The following is a 27,600-nucleotide window of genomic DNA, read 5'->3' as shown; positions in this document are numbered from 1 at the left end:
TGTAAACTTCTGACCCACTGGAATTGTGATACAGTGAATTATAAGTGAAATAATCTGTCTGTAAACAATTGTTGGAAAAATTACTTGTGTCATGCACAAAGTAGATGTCCTAACCGACTTGCCAAAACTATAGTTTGTTAACAAGAAATTTGTGGAGTGGTTGAAAAACGAGTTTTAATGACTCCAACCTAAGTGTGTGTATATATATACAGAGAGTACCAGTACTGAGTCGATATGAAGGGGTCGAGGTAATTGAGGTAGCTATGTACTCTACATATAGGTAGGACTAAAGTGACTAGGCAACAGGATAGATAATAGATGGTAGCAGAGGCATATGTTGTGTGTGTGTGTGTGTGTGTGTGTGTGTGTGTGTGTGTGTGTTTGTGTGTGTGTGTGTGTGTGGCGTCAGTATGCATGTGTGTGCATATTATGTGTGTGTGTGTGTGTGTGTGTGTGTGTGTGTGTGTGTGTGTGTGTGTGTGTGTGTGTGTGTGTGTGTGTGTGTGTGTGTGTGTGTGTGTGTGTGTGTGTGTGTGTGTGAGTGTGTGGGTAGAGTCCAGTTTGTGGGTAGAGTCCAGTGTGTGGGTAGAGTCCAGTTTGTGGGTAGAGCCCAGTTTGTGGGTAGAGTCTAGTTTGTGGGTAGAGTCCAGTTTGTGGGTAGAGTCCAGTGTGTGGATAGAGTCCAGTGTGTGGGTAGAGTCCAGTTTGTGGGTAGAGTCCAGGTTGTGGGTAGAGTCCAGGTTGTGGGTAGAGTCCAGGTTGTGGGTAGAGTCCAGTGTGTGGGTAGAGTCCAGTGTGTGTGAGTGTGTGGGTAGAGTCCAGTGTGTGGGTAGAGTCCAGAGTGTAGGTAGAGTCAGTGTGTGGGTAGAGTCAGTGTGTGGGTAGAGTCCAGTGTGTGGGTAGAGTCCAGTGTGTGTGAGTGTGTGGGTAGAGTCCAGTGTAGGTAGAGTCCAGTGTGTGTGAGTGTGTGGGTAGAGTCAGGTGTGTGGGTAGAGTCCAGTGTAGGTAGAGTCCAGTTTGTCGGTAGAGTCCAGTGTGTGGGTAGAGTCCAGTTTGTCGGTAGAGTCCAGTGTGTGGGTAGAGTCCAGTTTGTGGGTAGAATCCAGTTTGTGGGTAGAGTCCAGTGTGTGGGTAGAGTCCAGTTTGTGGGTAGTCTGTGTGTGGGTAGAGTCCAGTTTGTGGGTAGTCTGTGTGTGGGTAGAGTCCAGTGTGTGGGTAGAGTCCAGTGTAGGTAGAGTCCAGTGTGTGTGTGTGTGTGTGTAGTGTCCAGTGTGTGTAGTGTCCAGTGTGTGTGTGTGTGGGTAGAGTCCAGTTTGTGGGTAGTCTGTGTGTGGGTAGAGTCCAGTGTGTGGGTAGAGTCCAGTGTGTGTGAGTGTGTGGGTAGAGTCCAGTTTGTGTGTAGTGTCCAGTTTGTGGGTAGAGTCCAGTTTGTGGGTAGAGTCCAGTGTGTCGGTAGAGTCCAGTGTGTGTGAGTGTGTGGGTAGAGTCCAGTTTGTGGGTAGAGTCCAGTGTGTGGGTAGTGTCAGGTGTGTGGGTAGAGTCCAGTGTGTGTGAGTGTGTGGGTAGAGTCCAGTTTGTAGGTAGAGTCTGTGTGTGGGTAGAGTCCAGTGTGTGGGTAGAGTCCAGGTTGTGGGTAGAGTCCAGTGTGTGGGTAGAGTCCAGTGTGTGTGAGTGTGTGGGTAGAGTCCAGTGTGTGGGTAGAGTCCAGAGTGTAGGTAGAGTCAGTGTGTGGGTAGAGTCCAGTGTGTGGGTAGAGTCCAGTGTGTGTGAGTGTGTGGGTAGAGTCCAGTGTAGGTAGAGTCCAGTTTGTGGGTAGAGTCCAGTTTGTGGGTAGAGTCCAGTGTGTGGGTAGAGTCCAGTGTGTGGGTAGAGTCCAGTGTGTGGGTAGAGTCCAGTTTGTGGGTAGTCTGTGTGTGGGTAGAGTCCAGTTTGTGGGTAGTCTGTGTGTGGGTAGAGTCCAGTGTGTGGGTAGAGTCCAGTGTAGGTAGAGTCCAGTGTGTGTGAGTGTGTGGGTAGAGTCCAGTGTAGGTAGAGTCCAGTGTGTGTGAGTGTGTGGGTAGAGTCCAGTTTGTGGGTAGTCTGTGTGTGGGTAGAGTCCAGTGTGTGGGTAGAGTCCAGTGTGTGTGAGTGTGTGGGTAGAGTCCAGTTTGTGTGTAGTGTCCAGTTTGTGGGTAGAGTCCAGTTTGTGGGTAGAGTCCAGTTGTGGGTAGAGTCCAGTGTGTCGGTATAGTCCAGTGTGTGGTTGTGTGAGTGTGTGGGTAGAGTCCAGTTTGTGGGTAGAGTCCAGTTTGTGGGTAGAGTCCAGTGTGTGGGTATAGTCCAGTGTGTGGGTAGAGTCCAGTGTGTGGGTAGTGTCCAGTGTGTGGGTAGAGTCCAGTGTGTGTGTATCAGTGTGTGTGGGTAGAGTCCAGTTTGTGGGTAGAGTCCAGTGTGTGGGTAGTGTCAGGTGTGTGGGTAGAGTCCAGTTTGTGGGTAGAGTCCAGTGTGTGGGTAGTGTCAGGTGTGTGGGTAGAGTCCAGCGTGTGGGTAGTGTCAGGTGTGTGGGTAGAGTCCAGCGTGTGGGTAGAGTCAGTGTGTGGGTAGAGTCCAGTGTGTGGGTAGAGTCAGGTGTGTAGGTAGAGTCCAGTGTGTGGGTAGAGTCCAGTGTGTGGGTAGAGTCCATTGTGTGTCAGTGTGTGGGTAGAGTCCAGTTTGTGGGTAGAGTCCAGTGTGTGGGTAGAGTCCATTGTGTGTGAGTGTGTGGGTAGAGTCCAGTGTGTGGGTAGAGTCCAGTTTGTGGGTAGAGTCAGGTGTGTGGGTAGAGTCCAGTGTGTGGGTAGAGTCCAGTGTGTGGGTATAGTCCAGTGTGTAGGTAGAGTTCAGTGTGTGGGAGGGGTGCGTCACTTGAGTGGGTTGAGTCACTGACGTGGTCTTCCTGTCTGGGTTGGCGCCCCCCCTTGGGTTGTGCCATGGCGGAGATCGTTGTGGACTATACTCGGCCTTGTCTTAGGACGGTAAGTTGGTGGTTGGAGACATCCCTCTAGTGGTGTGGGGGCTGTGCTTTGGCAAAGTGGGTGGGGTTATATCCTGCCTGTTTGGCCCTGTCCGGGGGTATCATCGGATGGGGCCACAGTGTCTTCTGATCCCTCCTGTCTCAGCCTCCAGTATTTATGCTGCAGTAGTTTATGTGTCGGGGGGCTAGGGTCAGTCTGTTACATCTGGAGTATTTCTCTTGTCTTATCCGGTGTCCTGTGTGAATTTAAATATGCTCTCTCTAATTCTCTCTTTCTCTCTTTCTGTCTTTCTCTCGGAGGACCTGAGCCCTAGGACCATGCCTCAGGACTACCTGGTATGATGACTCCTTGCTGTCCCCAGTCCACCTGGCCGTGCTGCTGCTCCAGTTTCAACTGTTCTGCCTGCGGCTATGGAACCCTGACCTGTTCACCGGACGTGCTTGTTGCACCCTCGACAACTACTATGATTATTATTATTTGACCATGCTGGTCATTTATGAACATTTTAACATCTTGGCCATGTTCTGTTATAATATCCACCCTGCACAGCCAGAAGAGGACTGGCCACCCCTCATAGCCTGGTTCCTCTCTAGGTTTCTTCCTAGGTTTTTGGCCTTTCTAGGGAGTTTTTCCTAGGGAGTTTTTCCTAGCAACCGTGCTTCTTTCACATGCATTGCTTGCTGTTTGGGGTTTTAGGCTGGGTTTCTGTACAGCACTTTGAGATATCAGCTGATGTACGAAGGGCTATATAAATACATTTGATTTGATTTGATTTGTGGGTAGAGTCCAGTTTGTGGGTAGAGTCCAGTTTGTGGGTAGAGTCCAGTTTGTGGGTAGAGTCAGGTGTGTGGGTAGAGTCCATTGTGTGTGAGTGTGTGGGTAGAGTCCAGTGTGTGGGTAGAGTCCAGTTTGTGGGTAGAGTCAGGTGTGTGGGTAGAGTCCAGTGTGTGGGTAGAGTCCAGTGTGTGGGTATAGTCCAGTGTGTGGGTAGAGTCCAGTGTGTAGGTAGAGTCCAGTGTGTGGGTAGAGTCCAGTTTGTGGGTAGAGTCCAGTGTGTGGGTAGAGTCCAGTGTGTGGGTAGAGTCCAGTGTGTGGGTAGAGTCCAGTGTGTGGGTATAGTCCAGTGTGTGGGTAGAGTCCAGTGTGTGGGTAGAGTCCAGGTGTGTGGGTATAGTCCAGTGTGTGGGTAGAGTCCAGTGTGTAGGTGAGTCCAGTGTGTGGGTAGAGTCCAGTTTGTGGGTAGAGTCCAGTGTGTGGGTATAGTCCGTGTGTGGGTATAGTCCATGTGTGGTGGTGGGTAGAGTCCAGTGTGTGGGTAGAGTCCAGTGTGTGGGTAGAGTCCAGTTTGTGGGTAGAGTCCAGTGTGGGTAGAGTCCAGTGTGTGGGTATAGTCCAGTGTGTGGGTAGAGTCCAGTGTGTAGGTAGAGTCCAGTGTGTGGGTAGAGTCCAGTTTGTGGGTAGAGTCCAGTGTGTGGGTAGAGTCCAGTGTGTGGGTAGAGTCCAGTGTGTGGGTAGAGTCCAGTGTGTGGGTATAGTCCAGTGTGTGGGTAGAGTCCAGTGTGTAGGTAGAGTCCAGTGTGTGGGTAGAGTCCAGTGTGTGGGTAGAGTCCAGTGTGTGGGTATAGTCCAGTGTGTGGGTAGAGTCCAGTGTGTGGGAGGGGTGCGTCACTTGAGTGGGTTGAGTCACTGACGTGGTCTTCCTGTCTTGGTTGGCGCCCCCCCTTGGGTTGTGCCATGGCGGAGATCGTTGTGGGCTATACTCGGCCTTGTCTTAGGACGGTAAGTTGGTGGTTGGAGACATCCCTCTAGGGGTGTGGGGGCTGTGCTTTGGCAAAGTGGGTGGGGTTATATCCTGCCTGTTTGGCCCTGTCCGGGGGTATCATCGGATGGGGCCACAGTGTCTTCTGATCCCTCCTGTCTCAGCCTCCAGTATTTATGCTGCAGTAGTTTATGTGTCGGGGGGCTAGGGTCAGTCTGTTACATCTGGAGTATTTCTCTTGTCTTATCCGGTGTCCTGTGTGAATTTAAATATGCTCTCTCTAATTCTCTCTTTCTCTCTTTCTGTCTTTCTCTCGGAGGACCTGAGCCCTAGGACCATGCCTCAGGACTACCTGGTATGATGACTCCTTGCTGTCCCCAGTCCACCTGGCCGTGCTGCTGCTCCAGTTTCAACTGTTCTGCCTGCGGCCATGGAACCCTGACCTGTTCACCGGACGTGCTTGTTGCACCCTCGACAACTACTATGATTATTATTATTTGACCATGCTGGTCATTTATGAACATTTTAACATCTTGGCCATGTTCTGTTATAATATCCACCCTGCACAGCCAGAAGAGGACTGGCCACCCCTCATAGCCTGGTTCCTCTCTAGGTTTCTTCCTAGGTTTTTGGCCTTTCTAGGGAGTTTTTCCTAGGGAGTTTTTCCTAGCCACCGTGCTTCTTTCACATGCATTGCTTGCTGTTTGGGGTTTTAGGCTGGGTTTCTGTACAGCACTTTGAGATATCAGCTGATGTACGAAGGGCTATATAAATACATTTGATTTGATTTGATTTGATTTGTGGGTAGAGTCCAGTTTGTGGGTAGAGTCCAGTGTGTGGGTAGAGTCCAGTTTGTGGGTAGAGTCCAGTTTGTGGGTAGAGTCAGGTGTGTGGGTAGAGTCCATTGTGTGTGAGTGTGTGGGTAGAGTCCAGTGTGTGGGTAGAGTCCAGTTTGTGGGTAGAGTCAGGTGTGTGGGTAGAGTCAGGTGTGTGGGTAGAGTCCAGTGTGTGGGTATAGTCCAGTGTGTGGGTAGAGTCCAGTGTGTAGGTAGAGTCCAGTGTGTGGGTAGAGTCCAGTTTGTGGGTAGAGTCCAGTGTGTGGGTAGAGTCCAGTGTGTGGGTAGAGTCCAGTGTGTGGGTATAGTCCAGTGTGTGGGTAGAGTCCAGTGTGTGGGTAGAGTCCAGTGTGTGGGTATAGTCCAGTGTGTGGGTAGAGTCCAGTGTGTGGGTAGAGTCCAGTTTGTGGGTAGAGTCCAGTGTGTGGGTAGAGTCCAGTGTGTGGGTAGAGTCCAGTGTGTGGGTATAGTCCAGTGTGTGGGTAGAGTCCAGTGTGTAGGTAGAGTCCAGTGTGTGGGTAGAGTCCAGTTTGTGGGTAGAGTCCAGTGTGTGGGTAGAGTCCAGTGTGTGGGTATAGTCCAGTGTGTGGGTAGAGTCCAGTGTGTGGGAGGGGTGCGTCACTTGAGTGGGTTGAGTCACTGACGTGGTCTTCCTGTCTGGGTTGGCGCCCCCCCTTGGGTTGTGCCATGGCGGAGATCGTTGTGGGCTATACTCGGCCTTGTCTTAGGACGGTAAGTTGGTGGTTGGAGACATCCCTCTAGTGGTGTGGGGGCTGTGCTTTGGCAAAGTGGGTGGGGTTATATCCTGCCTGTTTGGCCCTGTCCGGGGTATCGTCGGATGGGGCCACAGTGTCTTCTGATCCCTCCTGTCTCAGCCTCCAGTATTTATGCTGCAGTAGTTTATGTGTCGGGGGCTAGGGTCAGTCTGTTACATCTGGAGTATTTCTCTTGTCTTATCCGGTGTCCTGTGTGAATTTAAATATGCTCTCTCTAATTCTCTCTTTCTCTCTTTCTGTCTTTCTCTCGGAGGACCTGAGCCCTAGGACCATGCCTCAGGACTACCTGGTATGATGACTCCTTGCTGTCCCCAGTCCACCTGGCCGTGCTGCTGCTCCAGTTTCAACTGTTCTGCCTGCGGCTATGGAACCCTGACCTGTTCACCGGACGTGCTTGTTGCACCCTCGACAACTACTATGATTATTATTATTTGACCATGCTGGTCATTTATGAACATTTTAACATCTTGGCCATGTTCTGTTATAATATCCACCCTGCACAGCCAGAAGAGGACTGGCCACCCCTCATAGCCTGGTTCCTCTCTAGGTTTCTTCCTAGGTTTTTGGCCTTTCTAGGGAGTTTTTCCTAGGGAGTTTTTCCTAGCCACCGTGCTTCTTTCACATGCATTGCTTGCTGTTTGGGGTTTTAGGCTGGGTTTCTGTACAGCACTTTGAGATATCAGCTGATGTACGAAGGGCTATATAAATACATTTGATTTGATTTGATTTGTGGGTAGAGTCCAGTTTGTGGGTAGAGTCCAGTGTGTGGGTAGAGTCCAGTTTGTGGGTAGAGTCCAGTTTGTGGGTAGAGTCAGGTGTGTGGGTAGAGTCCATTGTGTGTGAGTGTGTGGGTAGAGTCCAGTGTGTGGGTAGAGTCCAGTGTGTGGATAGAGTCCAGTTTGTGGGTAGAGTCAGGTGTGTGGGTAGAGTCAGGTGTGTGGGTAGAGTCCAGTGTGTGGGTATAGTCCAGTGTGTGGGTAGAGTCCAGTTTGTGGGTAGAGTCCAGTGTGTGGGTAGAGTCCAGTTTGTGGGTAGAGTCCAGTGTGTGGGTAGAGTCCAGTGTGTGGGTAGAGTCCAGTGTGTGGGTAGAGTCCAGTTTGTGGGTAGAGTCCAGTGTGTGGGTAGAGTCCAGTGTGTGGGTAGAGTCCAGTGTGTGGGTATAGTCCAGTGTGTGGGTAGAGTCCAGTGTGTAGGTAGAGTCCAGTGTGTGGGTAGAGTCCAGTTTGTGGGTAGAGTCCAGTGTGTGGGTAGAGTCCAGTGTGTGGGTATAGTCCAGTGTGTGGGTAGAGTCCAGTGTGTGGGTGGTAGAGTCTTGTGGGAGTCCAGTGTGTTGGGTAGAGTCCAGTTTGTGGGTAGAGTCCAGTTTGTGGGTAGAGTCCAGTGTGTGGGTAGAGTCCAGTGTGTGGGTAGAGTCCAGTGTGTGGGTATAGTCCAGTGTGTGGGTAGAGTCCAGTGTGTAGGTAGAGTCCAGTGTGTGGGTAGAGTCCAGTTTGTGGGTAGAGTCCAGTGTGTGGGTAGAGTCCAGTGTGTGGGTAGAGTCCAGTGTGTGGGTATAGTCCAGTGTGTGGGTAGAGTCCAGTGTGTAGGTAGAGTCCAGTGTGTGGGTAGAGTCCAGTTTGTGGGTAGAGTCCAGTGTGTGGGTAGAGTCCAGTGTGTGGGTATAGTCCAGTGTGTGGGTAGAGTCCAGTGTGTGGGAGGGGTGCGTCACTTGAGTGGGTTGAGTCACTGACGTGGTCTTCCTGTCTGGGTTGGCGCCCCCCTTGGGTTGTGCCATGGCGGAGATCGTTGTGGGCTATACTCGGCCTTGTCTTAGGACGGTAAGTTGGTGGTTGGAGACATCCCTCTAGTGGTGTGGGGGCTGTGCTTTGGCAAAGTGGGTGGGGTTATATCCTGCCTGTTTGGCCCTGTCCGGGGTATCATCGGATGGGGCCACAGTGTCTTCTGATCCCTCCTGTCTCAGCCTCCAGTATTTATGCTGCAGTAGTTTATGTGTCGGGGGCTAGGGTCAGTCTGTTACATCTGGAGTATTTCTCTTGTCTTATCCGGTGTCCTGTGTGAATTTAAATATGCTCTCTCTAATTCTCTCTTTCTCTCTTTCTGTCTTTCTCTCGGAGGACCTGAGCCCTAGGACCATGCCTCAGGACTACCTGGTATGATGACTCCTTGCTGTCCCCAGTCCACCTGGCCGTGCTGCTGCTCCAGTTTCAACTGTTCTGCCTGCGGCTATGGAACCCTGACCTGTTCACCGGACGTGCTTGTTGCACCCTCGACAACTACTATGATTATTATTATTTGACCATGCTGGTCATTTATGAACATTTTAACATCTTGGCCATGTTCTGTTATAATATCCACCCTGCACAGCCAGAAGAGGACTGGCCACCCCTCATAGCCTGGTTCCTCTCTAGGTTTCTTCCTAGGTTTTTGGCCTTTCTAGGGAGTTTTTCCTAGGGGAGTTTTTCCTAGCCACCGTGCTTCTTTCACATGCATTGCTTGCTGTTTGGGGTTTTAGGCTGGGTTTCTGTACAGCACTTTGAGATATCAGCTGATGTACGAAGGGCTATATAAATACATTTGATTTGATTTGATTTGTGGGTAGAGTCCAGTTTGTGGGTAGAGTCCAGTGTGTGGGTAGAGTCCAGTTTGTGGGTAGAGTCCAGTTTGTGGGTAGAGTCAGGTGTGTGGGTAGAGTCCATTGTGTGTGAGTGTGTGGGTAGAGTCCAGTGTGTGGGTAGAGTCCAGTTTGTGGGTAGAGTCAGGTGTGTGGGTAGAGTCCAGTGTGTGGGTAGGGTCCAGTGTGTGGGTATAGTCCAGTGTGTGGGTAGAGTCCAGTGTGTGGGTAGAGTCCAGTTTGTGGGTAGAGTCCAGTTTGTGGGTAGAGTCAGGTGTGTGGGTAGAGTCCATTGTGTGTGAGTGTGTGGGTAGAGTCCAGTGTGTGGGTAGAGTCCAGTTTGTGGGTAGAGTCAGGTGTGTGGGTAGAGTCCAGTCTGTGGGTAGAGTCCAGTGTGTGGGTATAGTCCAGTTTGTGGGTAGAGTCCAGTGTGTGGGTAGAGTCCAGTGTGTGGGTAGAGTCCAGTTTGTGGGTAGAGTCAAGGTGTGTGGGTAGAGTCCAGTGTGTGGGTAGAGTCCAGTGTGTGGGTATAGTCCAGTGTGTGGGTATAGTCCAGTGTGTGGGTAGAGTCCAGTGTGTGGGTAGAGTCCAGTTTGTGGGTAGAGTCCAGTTTGTGGGTAGAGTCCAGTGTGTGGGTAGAGTCCAGTGTGTGGGTAGAGTCCAGTGTGTGGGTAGAGTCCAGTGTGTGGGTAGAGTCCAGTGTGTAGGTAGAGTCCAGTGTGTGGGTAGAGTCCAGTTTGTGGGTAGAGTCCAGTGTGTGGGTAGAGTCCAGTGTGTGGGTATAGTCCAGTGTGTGGGTAGAGTCCAGTGTGTGGGAGGGGTGCGTCACTTGAGTGGGTTGAGTCACTGACGTGGTCTTCCTGTCTGGGTTGGCGCCCCCCCTTGGGTTGTGCCATGGCGGAGATCGTTGTGGGCTATACTCGGCCTTGTCTTAGGACGGTAAGTTGGTGGTTGGAGACATCCCTCTAGGGGTGTGGGGGCTGTGCTTTGGCAAAGTGGGTGGGGTTATATCCTGCCTGTTTGGCCCTGTCCGGGGGTATCATCGGATGGGGCCACAGTGTCTTCTGATCCCTCCTGTCTCAGCCTCCAGTATTTATGCTGCAGTAGTTTATGTGTCGGGGGGCTAGGGTCAGTCTGTTACATCTGGAGTATTTCTCTTGTCTTATCCGGTGTCCTGTGAGAATTTAAATATGCTCTCTCTAATTCTCTCTTTCTCTCTTTCTGTCTTTCTCTCGGAGGACCTGAGCCCTAGGACCATGCCTCAGGACTACCTGGTATGATGACTCCTTGCTGTCCCCAGTCCACCTGGCCGTGCTGCTGCTCCAGTTTCAACTGTTCTGCCTGCGGCCATGGAACCCTGACCTGTTCACCGGACGTGCTTGTTGCACCCTCGACAACTACTATGATTATTATTATTTGACCATGCTGGTCATTTATGAACATTTTAACATCTTGGCCATGTTCTGTTATAATATCCACCCTGCACAGCCAGAAGAGGACTGGCCACCCCTCATAGCCTGGTTCCTCTCTAGGTTTCTTCCTAGGTTTTTGGCCTTTCTAGGGAGTTTTTCCTAGGGAGTTTTTCCTAGCCACCGTGCTTCTTTCACATGCATTGCTTGCTGTTTGGGGTTTTAGGCTGGGTTTCTGTACAGCACTTTGAGATATCAGCTGATGTACGAAGGGCTATATAAATACATTTGATTTGATTTGATTTGTGGGTAGAGTCCAGTTTGTGGGTAGAGTCCAGTGTGTGGGTAGAGTCCAGTTTGTGGGTAGAGTCCAGTTTGTGGGTAGAGTCAGGTGTGTGGGTAGAGTCCATTGTGTGTGAGTGTGTGGGTAGAGTCCAGTGTGTGGGTAGAGTCCAGTTTGTGGGTAGAGTCAGGTGTGTGGGTAGAGTCCAGTGTGTGGGTAGAGTCCAGTGTGTGGGTATAGTCCAGTGTGTGGGTAGAGTCCAGTGTGTGGGTAGAGTCCAGTGTGTGGGTAGAGTCCAGTTTGTGGGTAGAGTCCGGTGTGTGGGTAGAGTCCAGTGTGTGGGTAGAGTCCAGTGTGTGGGTAGAGTCCAGTTTGTGGGTATAGTCCAGTGTGTGGGTAGAGTCCAGTGTGTGGGTAGAGTCCAGTGTGTGGGTATAGTCCAGTGTGTGGGTAGAGTCCAGTGTGTAGGTAGAGTCCAGTGTGTGGGTAGAGTCCAGTTTGTGGGTAGAGTCCAGTGTGTGGGTAGAGTCCAGTGTGTGGGTAGAGTCCAGTGTGTGGGTAGAGTCCAGTTTGTGGGTAGAGTCCAGTGTGTGGGTAGAGTCCAGTGTGTGGGTAGAGTCCAGTGTGTGGGTAGAGTCCAGTGTGTGGGTAGAGTCCAGTGTGTGGGTAGAGTCCAGTGTGTGGGTAGAGTCCAGTGTGTGGGTAGAGTCCAGTGTGTGGGTAGAGTCCAGTGTGTGGGTAGAGTCCAGTTTGTGGGTAGAGTCCAGTGTGTGGGTAGAGTCCAGTGTGTGGGTATAGTCCAGTGTGTGGGTAGAGTCCAGTGTGTGGGTATAGTCCAGTGTGTGGGTAGAGTCCAGTGTGTGGGAGGGGTGCGTCACTTGAGTGGGTTGAGTCACTGACGTGGTCTTCCTGTCTGGGTTGGCGCCCCCCCTTGGGTTGTGCCATGGCGGAGATCGTTGTGGGCTATACTCGGCCTTGTCTTAGGACGGTAAGTTGGTGGTTGGAGACATCCCTCTAGTGGTGTGGGGGCTGTGCTTTGGCAAAGTGGGTGGGGTTATATCCTGCCTGTTTGGCCCTGTCCGGGGTATCATCGGATGGGGCCACAGTGTCTTCTGATCCCTCCTGTCTCAGCCTCCAGTATTTATGCTGCAGTAGTTTATGTGTCGGGGGGCTAGGGTCAGTCTGTTACATCTGGAGTATTTCTCTTGTCTTATCCGGTGTCCTGTGTGAATTTAAATATGCTCTCTCTAATTCTCTCTTTCTCTCTTTCTGTCTTTCTCTCGGAGGACCTGAGCCCTAGGACCATGCCTCAGGACTACCTGGTATGATGACTCCTTGCTGTCCCCAGTCCACCTGGCCGTGCTGCTGCTCCAGTTTCAACTGTTCTGCCTGCGGCTATGGAACCCTGACCTGTTCACCGGACGTGCTTGTTGCACCCTCGACAACTACTATGATTATTATTATTTGACCATGCTGGTCATTTATGAACATTTTAACATCTTGGCCATGTTCTGTTATAATATCCACCCTGCACAGCCAGAAGAGGACTGGCCACCCCTCATAGCCTGGTTCCTCTCTAGGTTTCTTCCTAGGTTTTTGGCCTTTCTAGGGAGTTTTTCCTAGGGAGTTTTTCCTAGCCACCGTGCTTCTTTCACATGCATTGCTTGCTGTTTGGGGTTTTAGGCTGGGTTTCTGTACAGCACTTTGAGATATCAGCTGATGTACGAAGGGCTATATAAATACATTTGATTTGATTTGATTTGTGGGTAGAGTCCAGTTTGTGGGTAGAGTCCAGTGTGTGGGTAGAGTCCAGTTTGTGGGTAGAGTCCAGTTTGTGGGTAGAGTCAGGTGTGTGGGTAGAGTCCATTGTGTGTGAGTGTGTGGGTAGAGTCCAGTGTGTGGGTAGAGTCCAGTTTGTGGGTAGAGTCAGGTATGTGGGTAGAGTCCAGTGTGTGGGTAGAGTCCAGTGTGTGGGTATAGTCCAGTGTGTGGGTAGAGTCCAGTGTGTGGGTAGAGTCCAGTTTGTGGGTAGAGTCCAGTTTGTGGGTAGAGTCAGGTGTGTGGGTAGAGTCCATTGGTGTGTGGGTAGAGTCCAGTGTGTGGGTAGAGTCCAGTTTGTGGGTAGAGTCCGGTGTGTGGGTAGAGTCCAGTCTGTGGGTAGAGTCCAGTTTGTGGGTATAGTCCAGTGTGTGGGTAGAGTCCAGTGTGTGGGTAGAGTCCAGTGTGTGGGTAGAGTCCAGTTTGTGGGTAGAGTCCAGTGTGTGGGTAGAGTCCAGTGTGTGGGTAGAGTCCAGTGTGTGGGTAGAGTCCAGTGTGTGGGTATAGTCCAGTGTGTGGGTAGAGTCCAGTGTGTAGGGGTAGAGTCCAGTGTGTGGGTTGAGTCCAGTTTGTGGGTAGAGTCCAGTGTGTGGGTAGAGTCCAGTGTGTGGGTAGAGTCCAGTGTGTGGGTATAGTCCAGTGTGTGGGTAGAGTCCAGTGTGTATGTAGAGTCCAGTGTGTGGGTAGAGTCCAGTGTGTGGGTAGAGTCCAGTGTGTGGGTAGAGTCCAGTGTGTGGGTATAGTCCAGTGTGTGGGTAGAGTCCAGTGTGTGGGAGGGGTGCGTCACTTGAGTGGGTTGAGTCACTGACGTGGTCTTCCTGTCTGGGTTGGCGCCCCCCCTTGGGTTGTGCCATGGCGGAGATCGTTGTGGGCTATACTCGGCCTTGTCTTAGGACGGTAAGTTGGTGGTTGGAGACATCCCTCTAGTGGTGTGGGGGCTGTGCTTTGGCAAAGTGGGTGGGGTTATATCCTGCCTGTTTGGCCCTGTCCGGGGGTATCATCGGATGGGGCCACAGTGTCTTCTGATCCCTCCTGTCTCAGCCTCCAGTATTTATGCTGCAGTAGTTTATGTGTCGGGGGCTAGGGTCAGTCTGTTACATCTGGAGTATTTCTCTTGTCTTATCCGGTGTCCTGTGTGAATTTAAATATGCTCTCTCTAATTCTCTCTTTCTCTCTTTCTGTCTTTCTCTCGGAGGACCTGAGCCCTAGGACCATGCCTCAGGACTACCTGGTATGATGACTCCTTGCTGTCCCCAGTCCACCTGGCCGTGCTGCTGCTCCAGTTTCAACTGTTCTGCCTGCGGCTATGGAACCCTGACCTGTTCACCGGACGTGCTTGTTGCACCCTCGACAACTACTATGATTATTATTATTTGACCATGCTGGTCATTTATGAACATTTTAACATCTTGGCCATGTTCTGTTATAATATCCACCCTGCACAGCCAGAAGAGGACTGGCCACCCCTCATAGCCTGGTTCCTCTCTAGGTTTCTTCCTAGGTTTTTGGCCTTTCTAGGGAGTTTTTCCTAGGGGAGTTTTTCCTAGCCACCGTGCTTCTTTCACATGCATTGCTTGCTGTTTGGGGTTTTAGGCTGGGTTTCTGTACAGCACTTTGAGATATCAGCTGATGTACGAAGGGCTATATAAATACATTTGATTTGATTTGATTTTGGGTAGAGTCCAGTTTGTGGGTAGAGTCCAGTGTGTGGGTAGAGTCCAGTTTGTGGGTAGAGTCCAGTTTGTGGGTAGAGTCAGGTGTGTGGGTAGAGTCCATTGTGTGTGAGTGTGTGGGTAGAGTCCAGTGTGTGGGTAGAGTCCAGTTTGTGGGTAGAGTCCAGTGTGTGGGTAGAGTCCAGTGTGTGGGTAGAGTCCAGTGTGTGGGTAGAGTCCAGTGTGTGGGTAGAGTCCAGTGTGTGGGTAGAGTCCAGTGTGTGGGTAGAGTCCAGTGTGTGGGTAGAGTCCAGTGTGTAGGTAGAGTCCAGTGTGTGGGTAGAGTCCAGTGTGTGGGTAGAGTCCAGTGTGTGGGTATAGTCCAGTGTGTGGGTATAGTCCAGTGTGTAGGTAGAGTCCAGTTTGTGGGTAGAGTCCAGTGTGTGGGTAGAGTCCAGTGTGTGGGTAGAGTCCAGTGTGTGTGTAGAGTCCAGTGTGTGGGTAGAGTCCTGTGTGTGGGTATAGTCCAGTGTGTGGGTAGAGTCCAGTGTGTGGGAGGGGTGCGTCACTTGAGTGGGTTGAGTCACTGACGTGGTCTTCCTGTCTGGGTTGGCTCCCCCCCTTGGGTTGTGCCATGGCGGAGATCGTTGTGGGCTATACTCGGCCTTGTCTTAGGACGGTAAGTTGGTGGTTGGAGACATCCCTCTAGTGGTGTGGGGGCTGTGCTTTGGCAAAGTGGGTGGGGTTATATCCTGCCTGTTTGGCCCTGTCCGGGGTATCATCGGATGGGGCCACAGTGTCTTCTGATCCCTCCTGTCTCAGCCTCCAGTATTTATGCTGCAGTAGTTTATGTGTCGGGGGGCTAGGGTCAGTCTGTTACATCTGGAGTATTTCTCTTGTCTTATCCTGTGTCCTGTGTGAATTTAAATATGCTCTCTCTAATTCTCTCTTTCTCTCTTTCTGTCTTTCTCTCGGAGGACCTGAGCCCTAGGACCATGCCTCAGGACTACCTGGTATGATGACTCCTTGCTGTCCCCAGTCCACCTGGCCGTGCTGCTGCTCCAGTTTCAACTGTTCTGCCTGCGGCTATGGAACCCTGACCTGTTCACCGGACGTGCTTGTTGCACCCTCGACAACTACTATGATTATTATTATTTGACCATGCTGGTCATTTATGAACATTTTAACATCTTGGCCATGTTCTGTTATAATATCCACCCTGCACAGCCAGAAGAGGACTGGCCACTCCTCATAGCCTGGTTCCTCTCTAGGTTTCTTCCTAGGTTTTTGGCCTTTCTAGGGAGTTTTTCCTAGGGAGTTTTTCCTAGCCACCGTGCTTCTTTCACATGCATTGCTTGCTGTTTGGGGTTTTAGGCTGGGTTTCTGTACAGCACTTTGAGATATCAGCTGATGTACGAAGGGCTATATAAATACATTTGATTTGATTTGATTTGTGGGTAGAGTCCAGTTTGTGGGTAGAGTCCAGTGTGTGGGTAGAGTCCAGTTTGTGGGTAGAGTCCTGTTTGTGGGTAGAGTCAGGTGTGTGGGTAGAGTCCATTGTGTGTGAGTGTGTGGGTAGAGTCCAGTGTGTGGGTAGAGTCCAGTTTGTGGGTAGAGTCAGGTGTGTGGGTAGAGTCCAGTGTGTGGGTAGAGTCCAGTGTGTGGGTATAGTCCAGTGTGTGGGTAGAGTCCAGTGTGTAGGTAGAGTCCAGTGTGTGGGTAGAGTCCAGTTTGTGGGTAGAGTCCAGTGTGTGGGTAGAGTCCAGTGTGTGGGTAGAGTCCAGTGTGTGGGTAGAGTCCAGTGTGTGGGTATAGTCCAGTGTGTGGGTAGAGTCCAGTGTGTGGGTAGAGTCCAGTGTGTGGGTAGAGTCCAGTGTGTGGGTAGAGTCCAGTGTGTGGGTATAGTCCAGTGTGTGGGTAGAGTCCAGTGTGTGGGTAGAGTCCAGTGTGTGGGTATAGTCCAGTGTGTGGGTAGAGTCCAGTGTGTAGGTAGAGTCCAGTGTGTGGGTAGAGTCCAGTTTGTGGTTAGAGTCCAGTGTGTGGGTAGAGTCCAGTGTGTGGGTATAGTCCAGTGTGTGGGTAGAGTCCAGTGTGTAGGTAGAGTCCAGTGTGTGGGTAGAGTCCAGTTTGTGGGTAGAGTCCAGTGTGTGGGTAGAGTCCAGTGTGTGGGTATAGTCCAGTGTGTGGGTAGAGTCCAGTGTGTGGGAGGGGTGCGTCACTTGAGTGGGTTGAGTCACTGACGTGGTCTTCCTGTCTGGGTTGGCGCCCCCCCTTGTGTTGTGCCATGGCGGAGATCGATGTGGGCTATACTCGGCCTTGTCTTAGGACGGTAAGTTGGTGGTTGGAGACATCCCTCTAGTGGTGTGGGGGCTGTGCTTTGGCAAAGTGGGTGGGGTTATATCCTGCCTGTTTGGCCCTGTCCGGGGGTATCATCGGATGGGGCCACAGTGTCTTCTGATCCCTCCTGTCTCAGCCTCCAGTATTTATGCTGCAGTAGTTTATGTGTCGGGGGGCTAGGGTCAGTCTGTTACATCTGGAGTATTTCTCTTGTCTTATCCGGTGTCCTGTGTGAATTTAAATATGCTCTCTCTAATTCTCTCTTTCTCTCTTTCTGTCTTTCTCTCGGAGGACCTGAGCCCTAGGACCATGCCTCAGGACTACCTGGTATGATGACTCCTTGCTGTCCCCAGTCCACCTGGCCGTGCTGCTGCTCCAGTTTCAACTGTTCTGCCTGCGGCTATGGAACCCTGACCTGTTCACCGGACGTGCTTGTTGCACCCTCGACAACTACTATGATTATTATTATTTGACCATGCTGGTCATTTATGAACATTTTAACATCTTGGCCATGTTCTGTTATAATATCCACCCTGCACAGCCAGAAGAGGACTGGCCACCCCTCATAGCCTGGTTCCTCTCTAGGTTTCTTCCTAGGTTTTTGGCCTTTCTAGGGAGTTTTTCCTAGGGAGTTTTTCCTAGCCACCGTGCTTCTTTCACATGCATTGCTTGCTGTTTGGGGTTTTAGGCTGGGTTTCTGTACAGCACTTTGAGATATCAGCTGATGTACGAAGGGCTATATAAATACATTTGATTTGATTTGATTTGTGGGTAGAGTCCAGTTTGTGGGTAGAGTCCAGTGTGTGGGTAGAGTCCAGTTTGTGGGTAGAGTCCAGTTTGTGGGTAGAGTCAGGTGTGTGGGTAGAGTCCATTGTGTGTGAGTGTGTGGGTAGAGTCCAGTGTGTGGGTAGAGTCCAGTTTGTGGGTAGAGTCAGGTGTGTGGGTAGAGTCCAGTGTGTGGGTAGAGTCCAGTGTGTGGGTATAGTCCAGTGTGTGGGTAGAGTCCAGTGTGTAGGTAGAGTCCAGTGTGTGGGTAGAGTCCAGTTTGTGGGTAGAGTCCAGTGTGTAGGTAGAGTCCAGTGTGTGGGTAGAGTCCAGTTTGTGGGTAGAGTCCAGTGTGTGGGTAGAGTCCAGTGTGTGGGTACAGTCCAGTGTGTGGGTAGAGTCCAGTGTGTGGGTATAGTCCAGTGTGTGGGTAGAGTCCAGTGTGTAGTTAGAGTCCAGTGTGTGGTTAGAGTCCAGTTTGTGTAGAGTCCAGTGTGTGGGTAGATTCCAGTGTGTGGGTAGAGTCCAGTGTGTGGGTATAGTCCAGTGTGTGGGTAGAGTCCAGTGTGTATGTAGAGTCCAGTGTGTGGGTAGAGTCCAGTGTGTGGGTAGAGTCCAGTGTGTGGGTAGAGTCCAGTGTGTGGGTATAGTCCAGTGTGTGGGTAGAGTCCAGTGTGTGGGAGGGGTGCGTCACTTGAGTGGGTTGAGTCACTGACGTGGTCTTCCTGTCTGGGTTGGCGCCCCCCTTGGGTTGTGCCATGGCGGAGATCGTTGTGGGCTATACTCGGCCTTGTCTTAGGACGGTAAGTTGGTGGTTGGAGACATCCCTCTAGTGGTGTGGGGGCTGTGCTTTGGCAAAGTGGGTGGGGTTATATCCTGCCTGTTTGGCCCTGTCCGGGGTATCATCGGATGGGGCCACAGTGTCTTCTGATCCCTCCTGTCTCAGCCTCCAGTATTTATGCTGCAGTAGTTTATGTGTCGGGGGGCTAGGGTCAGTCTGTTACATCTGGAGTATTTCTCTTGTCTTATCCGGTGTCCTGTGTGAATTTAAATATGCTCTCTCTAATTCTCTCTTTCTCTCTTTCTGTCTTTCTCTCGGAGGACCTGAGCCCTAGGACCATGCCTCAGGACTACCTGGTATGATGACTCCTTGCTGTCCCCAGTCCACCTGGCCGTGCTGCTGCTCCAGTTTCAACTGTTCTGCCTGCGGCTATGGAACCCTGACCTGTTCACCGGACGTGCTTGTTGCACCCTCGACAACTACTATGATTATTATTATTTGACCATGCTGGTCATTTATGAACATTTTAACATCTTGGCCATGTTCTGTTATAATATCCACCCTGCACAGCCAGAAGAGGACTGGCCACCCCTCATAGCCTGGTTCCTCTCTAGGTTTCTTCCTAGGTTTTTGGCCTTTCTAGGGAGATTTTCCTAGGGAGTTTTTCCTAGCCACCGTGCTTCTTTCACATGCATTGCTTGCTGTTTGGGGTTTTAGGCTGGGTTTCTGTACAGCACTTTGAGATATCAGCTGATGTACGAAGGGCTATATAAATACATTTGATTTGATTTGATTTGTGGGTAGAGTCCAGTTTGTGGGTAGAGTCCAGTGTGTGGGTAGAGTCCAGTTTGTGGGTAGAGTCCAGTTTGTGGGTAGAGTCAGGTGTGTGGGTAGAGTCCATTGTGTGTGAGTGTGTGGGTAGAGTCCAGTGTGTGGGTAGAGTCCAGTTTGTGGGCATAGTCCAGTGTGTGGGTAGAGTCCAGTGTGTGGGTAGAGTCCAGTGTGTGGGTATAGTCCAGTGTGTGGGTAGAGTCCAGTGTGTGGGTAGAGTCCAGTGTGTGGGTAGAGTCCAGTGTGTGGGTAGAGTCCAGTGTGTGGGTAGAGTCCAGTGTGTGGGTAGAGTCCAGTGTGTGGGTAGAGTCCAGTGTGTGGGTATAGTCCAGTGTGTGGGTATAGTCCAGTGTGTAGGTAGAGTCCAGTTTGTGGGTAGAGTCCAGTGTGTGGGTAGAGTCCAGTGTGTGGGTAGAGTCCAGTGTGTGTGTAGAGTCCAGTGTGTGGGTAGAGTCCAGTGTGTGGGTATAGTCCAGTGTGTGGGTAGAGTCCAGTGTGTGGGAGGGGTGCGTCACTTGAGTGGGTTGAGTCACTGACGTGGTCTTCCTGTCTGGGTTGGCGCCCCCCTTGGGTTGTGCCATGGCGGAGATCGTTGTGGGCTATACTCGGCCTTGTCTTAGGACGGTAAGTTGGTGGTTGGAGACATCCCTCTAGTGGTGTGGGGGCTGTGCTTTGGCAAAGTGGGTGGGGTTATATCCTGCCTGTTTGGCCCTGTCCGGGGTATCATCGGATGGGGCCACAGTGTCTTCTGATCCCTCCTGTCTCAGCCTCCAGTATTTATGCTGCAGTAGTTTATGTGTCGGGGGCTAGGGTCAGTCTGTTACATCTGGAGTATTTCTCTTGTCTTATCCGGTGTCCTGTGTGAATTTAAATATGCTCTCTCTAATTCTCTCTTTCTCTCTTTCTGTCTTTCTCTCGGAGGACCTGAGCCCTAGGACCATGCCTCAGGACTACCTGGTATGATGACTCCTTGCTGTCCCCAGTCCACCTGGCCGTGCTGCTGCTCCAGTTTCAACTGTTCTGCCTGCGGCTATGGAACCCTGACCTGTTCACCGGACGTGCTTGTTGCACCCTCGACAACTACTATGATTATTATTATTTGACCATGCTGGTCATTTATGAACATTTTAACATCTTGGCCATGTTCTGTTATAATATCCACCCTGCACAGCCAGAAGAGGACTGGCCACCCCTCATAGCCTGGTTCCTCTCTAGGTTTCTTCCTAGGTTTTTGGCCTTTCTAGGGAGATTTTCCTAGGGAGTTTTTCCTAGCCACCGTGCTTCTTTCACATGCATTGCTTGCTGTTTGGGGTTTTAGGCTGGGTTTCTGTACAGCACTTTGAGATATCAGCTGATGTACGAAGGGCTATATAAATACATTTGATTTGATTTGATTTGTGGGTAGAGTCCAGTTTGTGGGTAGAGTCCAGTGTGTGGGTAGAGTCCAGTTTGTGGGTAGAGTCCAGTTTGTGGGTAGAGTCAGGTGTGTGGGTAGAGTCCATTGTGTGTGAGTGTGTGGGTAGAGTCCAGTGTGTGGGTAGAGTCCAGTTTGTGGGTAGAGTCAGGTGTGTGGGTAGAGTCCAGTGTGTGGGTAGAGTCCAGTGTGTGGGTATAGTCCAGTGTGTGGGTAGAGTCCAGTGTGTGGGTAGAGTCCAGTGTGTGGGTAGAGTCCAGTGTGTGGGTAGAGTCCAGTGTGTGGGTATAGTCCAGTGTGTGGGTAGAGTCCAGTGTGTGGGTAGAGTCCAGTGTGTGGGTATAGTCCAGTGTGTGGGTAGAGTCCATTGTTGTATGTGTGGGTAGAGTCCAGTGTGTGGGTAGAGTCCAGTTTGTGGGTATAGTCCAGTGTGTGGGTAGAGTCCAGTGTGTAGGTAGAGTCCAGTGTGTGGGTAGAGTCCAGTTTGTGGGTAGAGTCCAGTGTGTGGGTAGAGTCCAGTGTGTGGGTATAGTCCAGTGTGTGGGTAGAGTCCAGTGTGTAGGTAGAGTCCAGTGTGTGGGTAGAGTCCAGTGTGTGGGTAGAGTCCAGTGTGTGGGTATAGTCCAGTGTGTGGGTATAGTCCAGTGTGTAGGTAGAGTCCAGTTTGTGGGTAGAGTCCAGTGTGTGGGTAGAGTCCAGTGTGTGGGTAGAGTCCAGTGTGTGTGTAGAGTCCAGTGTGTGGGTAGAGTCCAGTGTGTGGGTATAGTCCAGTGTGTGGGTAGAGTCCAGTGTGTGGGAGGGGTGCGTCACTTGAGTGGGTTGAGTCACTGACGTGGTCTTCCTGTCTGGGTTGGCGCCCCCCCTTGGGTTGTGCCATGGCGGAGATCGTTGTGGGCTATACTCGGCCTTGTCTTAGGACGGTAAGTTGGTGGTTGGAGACATCCCTCTAGTGGTGTGGGGGCTGTGCTTTGGCAAAGTGGGTGGGGTTATATCCTGCCTGTTTGGCCCTGTCCGGGGTATCATCGGATGGGGCCACAGTGTCTTCTGATCCCTCCTGTCTCAGCCTCCAGTATTTATGCTGCAGTAGTTTATGTGTCGGGGGCTAGGGTCAGTCTGTTACATCTGGAGTATTTCTCTTGTCTTATCCGGTGTCCTGTGTGAATTTAAATATGCTCTCTCTAATTCTCTCTTTCTCTCTTTCTGTCTTTCTCTCGGAGGACCTGAGCCCTAGGACCATGCCTCAGGACTACCTGGTATGATGACTCCTTGCTGTCCCCAGTCCACCTGGCCGTGCTGCTGCTCCAGTTTCAACTGTTCTGCCTGCGGCTATGGAACCCTGACCTGTTCACCGGACGTGCTTGTTGCACCCTCGACAACTACTATGATTATTATTATTTGACCATGCTGGTCATTTATGAACATTTTAACATCTTGGCCATGTTCTGTTATAATATCCACCCTGCACAGCCAGAAGAGGACTGGCCACCCCTCATAGCCTGGTTCCTCTCTAGGTTTCTTCCTAGGTTTTTGGCCTTTCTAGGGAGATTTTCCTAGGGAGTTTTTCCTAGCCACCGTGCTTCTTTCACATGCATTGCTTGCTGTTTGGGGTTTTAGGCTGGGTTTCTGTACAGCACTTTGAGATATCAGCTGATGTACGAAGGGCTATATAAATACATTTGATTTGATTTGATTTGTGGGTAGAGTCCAGTTTGTGGGTAGAGTCCAGTGTGTGGGTAGAGTCCAGTTTGTGGGTAGAGTCCAGTTTGTGGGTAGAGTCAGGTGTGTGGGTAGAGTCCATTGTGTGTGAGTGTGTGGGTAGAGTCCAGTGTGTGGGTAGAGTCCAGTTTGTGGGTAGAGTCAGGTGTGTGGGTAGAGTCCAGTGTGTGGGTAGAGTCCAGTGTGTGGGTATAGTCCAGTGTGTGGGTAGAGTCCAGTGTGTGGGTAGAGTCCAGTGTGTGGGTAGAGTCCAGTGTGTGGGTAGAGTCCAGTGTGTGGGTATAGTCCAGTGTGTGGGTAGAGTCCAGTGTGTGGGTAGAGTCCAGTGTGTGGGTATAGTCCAGTGTGTGGGTAGAGTCCATTGTGTGTGAGTGTGTGGGTAGAGTCCAGTGTGTGGGTAGAGTCCAGTTTGTGGGTATAGTCCAGTGTGTGGGTAGAGTCCAGTGTGTAGGTAGAGTCCAGTGTGTGGGTAGAGTCCAGTTTGTGGGTAGAGTCCAGTGTGTGGGTAGAGTCCAGTGTGTGGGTATAGTCCAGTGTGTGGGTAGAGTCCAGTGTGTAGGTAGAGTCCAGTGTGTGGGTAGAGTCCAGTGTGTGGGTAGAGTCCAGTGTGTGGGTATAGTCCAGTGTGTGGGTATAGTCCAGTGTGTAGGTAGAGTCCAGTTTGTGGGTAGAGTCCAGTGTGTGGGTAGAGTCCAGTGTGTGGGTAGAGTCCAGTGTGTGTGTAGAGTCCAGTGTGTGGGTAGAGTCCAGTGTGTGGGTATAGTCCAGTGTGTGGGTAGAGTCCAGTGTGTGGGAGGGGTGCGTCACTTGAGTGGGTTGAGTCACTGACGTGGTCTTCCTGTCTGGGTTGGCGCCCCCCCTTGGGTTGTGCCATGGCGGAGATCGTTGTGGGCTATACTCGGCCTTGTCTTAGGACGGTAAGTTGGTGGTTGGAGACATCCCTCTAGTGGTGTGGGGGCTTTGCTTTGGCAAAGTGGGTGGGGTTATATCCTGCCTGTTTGGCCCTGTCCGGGGTATCATCGGATGGGGCCACAGTGTCTTCTGATCCCTCCTGTCTCAGCCTCCAGTATTTATGCTGCAGTAGTTTATGTGTCGGGGGCTAGGGTCAGTCTGTTACATCTGGAGTATTTCTCTTGTCTTATCCGGTGTCCTGTGTGAATTTAAATATGCTCTCTCTAATTCTCTCTTTCTCTCTTTCTGTCTTTCTCTCGGAGGACCTGAGCCCTAGGACCATGCCTCAGGACTACCTGGTATGATGACTCCTTGCTGTCCCCAGTCCACCTGGCCGTGCTGCTGCTCCAGTTTCAACTGTTCTGCCTGCGGCTATGGAACCCTGACCTGTTCACCGGACGTGCTTGTTGCACCCTCGACAACTACTATGATTATTATTATTTGACCATGCTGGTAATTTATGAACATTTTAACATCTTGGCCATGTTCTGTTATAATATCCACCCTGCACAGCCAGAAGAGGACTGGCCACCCCTCATAGCCTGGTTCCTCTCTAGGTTTCTTCCTAGGTTTTTGGCCTTTCTAGGGAGATTTTCCTAGGGAGTTTTTCCTAGCCACCGTGCTTCTTTCACATGCATTGCTTGCTGTTTGGGGTTTTAGGCTGGGTTTCTGTACAGCACTTTGAGATATCAGCTGATGTACGAAGGGCTATATAAATACATTTGATTTGATTTGATTTGTGGGTAGAGTCCAGTTTGTGGGTAGAGTCCAGTGTGTGGGTAGAGTCCAGTTTGTGGGTAGAGTCCAGTTTGTGGGTAGAGTCAGGTGTGTGGGTAGAGTCCATTGTGTGTGAGTGTGTGGGTAGAGTCCAGTGTGTGGGTAGAGTCCAGTTTGTGGGCATAGTCCAGTGTGTGGGTAGAGTCCAGTGTGTAGGTAGAGTCCAGTGTGTGGGTAGAGTCCAGTTTGTGGGTAGAGTCCAGTGTGTGGGTAGAGTCCAGTGTGTGGGTATAGTCCAGTGTGTGGGTAGAGTCCAGTGTGTAGGTAGAGTCCAGTGTGTGGGTAGAGTCCAGTGTGTGGGTAGAGTCCAGTGTGTGGGTATAGTCCAGTGTGTGGGTATAGTCCAGTGTGTAGGTAGAGTCCAGTTTGTGGGTAGAGTCCAGTGTGTGGGTAGAGTCCAGTGTGTGGGTAGAGTCCAGTGTGTGTGTAGAGTCCAGTGTGTGGGTAGAGTCCAGTGTGTGGGTATAGTCCAGTGTGTGGGTAGAGTCCAGTGTGTGGGAGGGGTGCGTCACTTGAGTGGGTTGAGTCACTGACGTGGTCTTCCTGTCTGGGTTGGCGCCCCCCCTTGGGTTGTGCCATGGCGGAGATCGTTGTGGGCTATACTCGGCCTTGTCTTAGGACGGTAAGTTGGTGGTTGGAGACATCCCTCTAGTGGTGTGGGGGCTGTGCTTTGGCAAAGTGGGTGGGGTTATATCCTGCCTGTTTGGCCCTGTCCGGGGGTATCATCGGATGGGGCCACAGTGTCTTCTGATCCCTCCTGTCTCAGCCTCCAGTATTTATGCTGCAGTAGTTTATGTGTCGGGGGGCTAGGGTCAGTCTGTTACATCTGGAGTATTTCTCTTGTCTTATCCGGTGTCCTGTGTGAATTTAAATATGCTCTCTCTAATTCTCTCTTTCTCTCTTTCTGTCTTTCTCTCGGAGGACCTGAGCCCTAGGACCATGCCTCAGGACTACCTGGTATGATGACTCCTTGCTGTCCCCAGTCCACCTGGCCGTGCTGCTGCTCCAGTTTCAACTGTTCTGCCTGCGGCTATGGAACCCTGACCTGTTCACCGGACGTGCTTGTTGCACCCTCGACAACTACTATGATTATTATTATTTGACCATGCTGGTCATTTATGAACATTTTAACATCTTGGCCATGTTCTGTTATAATATCCACCCTGCACAGCCAGAAGAGGACTGGCCACCCCTCATAGCCTGGTTCCTCTCTAGGTTTCTTCCTAGGTTTTTGGCCTTTCTAGGGAGATTTTCCTAGGGAGTTTTTCCTAGCCACCGTGCTTCTTTCACATGCATTGCTTGCTGTTTGGGGTTTTAGGCTGGGTTTCTGTACAGCACTTTGAGATATCAGCTGATGTACGAAGGGCTATATAAATACATTTGATTTGATTTGATTTGTGGGTAGAGTCCAGTTTGTGGGTAGAGTCCAGTGTGTGGGTAGAGTCCAGTTTGTGGGTAGAGTCCAGTTTGTGGGTAGAGTCAGGTGTGTGGGTAGAGTCCATTGTGTGTGAGTGTGTGGGTAGAGTCCAGTGTGTGGGTAGAGTCCAGTTTGTGGGTAGAGTCAGGTGTGTGGGTAGAGTCCAGTGTGTGGGTAGAGTCCAGTGTGTGGGTATAGTCCAGTGTGTGGGTAGAGTCCAGTGTGTGGGTAGAGTCCAGTGTGTGGGTAGAGTCCAGTGTGTGGGTAGAGTCCAGTGTGTGGGTATAGTCCAGTGTGTGGGTAGAGTCCAGTGTGTGGGTAGAGTCCAGTGTGTGGGTATAGTCCAGTGTGTGGGTAGAGTCCATTGTGTGTGAGTGTGTGGGTAGAGTCCAGTGTGTGGGTAGAGTCCAGTTTGTGGGTATAGTCCAGTGTGTGGGTAGAGTCCAGTGTGTAGGTAGAGTCCAGTGTGTGGGTAGAGTCCAGTTTGTGGGTAGAGTCCAGTGTGTGGGTAGAGTCCAGTGTGTGGGTATAGTCCAGTGTGTGGGTAGAGTCCAGTGTGTGGGTAGAGTCCAGTGTGTGGGTAGAGTCCAGTGTGTGGGTAGAGTCCAGTGTGTGGGTATAGTCCAGTGTGTGGGTATAGTCCAGTGTGTAGGTAGAGTCCAGTTTGTGGGTAGAGTCCAGTGTGTGGGTAGAGTCCAGTGTGTGGGTAGAGTCCAGTGTGTGTGTAGAGTCCAGTGTGTGGGTAGAGTCCAGTGTGTGGGTATAGTCCAGTGTGTGGGTAGAGTCCAGTGTGTGGGAGGGGTGCGTCACTTGAGTGGGTTGAGTCACTGACGTGGTCTTCCTGTCTGGGTTGGCGCCCCCCCTTGGGTTGTGCCATGGCGGAGATCGTTGTGGGCTATACTCGGCCTTGTCTTAGGACGGTAAGTTGGTGGTTGGAGACATCCCTCTAGTGGTGTGGGGGCTGTGCTTTGGCAAAGTGGGTGGGGTTATATCCTGCCTGTTTGGCCCTGTCCGGGGTATCATCGGATGGGGCCACAGTGTCTTCTGATCCCTCCTGTCTCAGCCTCCAGTATTTATGCTGCAGTAGTTTATGTGTCGGGGGCTAGGGTCAGTCTGTTACATCTGGAGTATTTCTCTTGTCTTATCCGGTGTCCTGTGTGAATTTAAATATGCTCTCTCTAATTCTCTCTTTCTCTCTTTCTGTCTTTCTCTCGGAGGACCTGAGCCCTAGGACCATGCCTCAGGACTACCTGGTATGATGACTCCTTGCTGTCCCCAGTCCACCTGGCCGTGCTGCTGCTCCAGTTTCAACTGTTCTGCCTGCGGCTATGGAACCCTGACCTGTTCACCGGACGTGCTTGTTGCACCCTCGACAACTACTATGATTATTATTATTTGACCATGCTGGTCATTTATGAACATTTTAACATCTTGGCCATGTTCTGTTATAATATCCACCCTGCACAGCCAGAAGAGGACTGGCCACCCCTCATAGCCTGGTTCCTCTCTAGGTTTCTTCCTAGGTTTTTGGCCTTTCTAGGGAGATTTTCCTAGGGAGTTTTTCCTAGCCACCGTGCTTCTTTCACATGCATTGCTTGCTGTTTGGGGTTTTAGGCTGGGTTTCTGTACAGCACTTTGAGATATCAGCTGATGTACGAAGGGCTATATAAATACATTTGATTTGATTTGATTTGTGGGTAGAGTCCAGTTTGTGGGTAGAGTCCAGTGTGTGGGTAGAGTCCAGTTTGTGGGTAGAGTCCAGTTTGTGGGTAGAGTCAGGTGTGTGGGTAGAGTCCATTGTGTGTGAGTGTGTGGGTAGAGTCCAGTGTGTGGGTAGAGTCCAGTTTGTGGGTAGAGTCCAGTGTGTGGGTAGAGTCCAGTGTGTGGGTATAGTCCAGTGTGTGGGTAGAGTCCAGTGTGTGGGTAGAGTCCAGTGTGTGGGTAGAGTCCAGTGTGTGGGTAGAGTCCAGTGTGTGGGTATAGTCCAGTGTGTGGGTAGAGTCCAGTGTGTGGGTAGAGTCCAGTGTGTGGGTATAGTCCAGTGTGTGGGTAGAGTCCATTGTGTGTGAGTGTGTGGGTAGAGTCCAGTGTGTGGGTAGAGTCCAGTTTGTGGGTATAGTCCAGTGTGTGGGTAGAGTCCAGTGTGTAGGTAGAGTCCAGTGTGTGGGTAGAGTCCAGTTTGTGGGTAGAGTCCAGTGTGTGGGTAGAGTCCAGTGTGTGGGTATAGTCCAGTGTGTGGGTAGAGTCCAGTGTGTAGGTAGAGTCCAGTGTGTGGGTAGAGTCCAGTGTGTGGGTAGAGTCCAGTGTGTGGGTATAGTCCAGTGTGTGGGTATAGTCCAGTGTGTAGGTAGAGTCCAGTTTGTGGGTAGAGTCCAGTGTGTGGGTAGAGTCCAGTGTGTGGGTAGAGTCCAGTGTGTGTGTAGAGTCCAGTGTGTGGGTAGAGTCCAGTGTGTGGGTATAGTCCAGTGTGTGGG

The sequence above is a fragment of the Salmo salar genome, chromosome ssa03 (assembly GCF_905237065.1).
Source record: "Salmo salar chromosome ssa03, Ssal_v3.1, whole genome shotgun sequence".
In the NCBI taxonomy this organism is placed as follows: Eukaryota; Metazoa; Chordata; class Actinopteri; order Salmoniformes; family Salmonidae; genus Salmo; species Salmo salar.
This window is presented reverse-complemented; position numbering follows the sequence as displayed.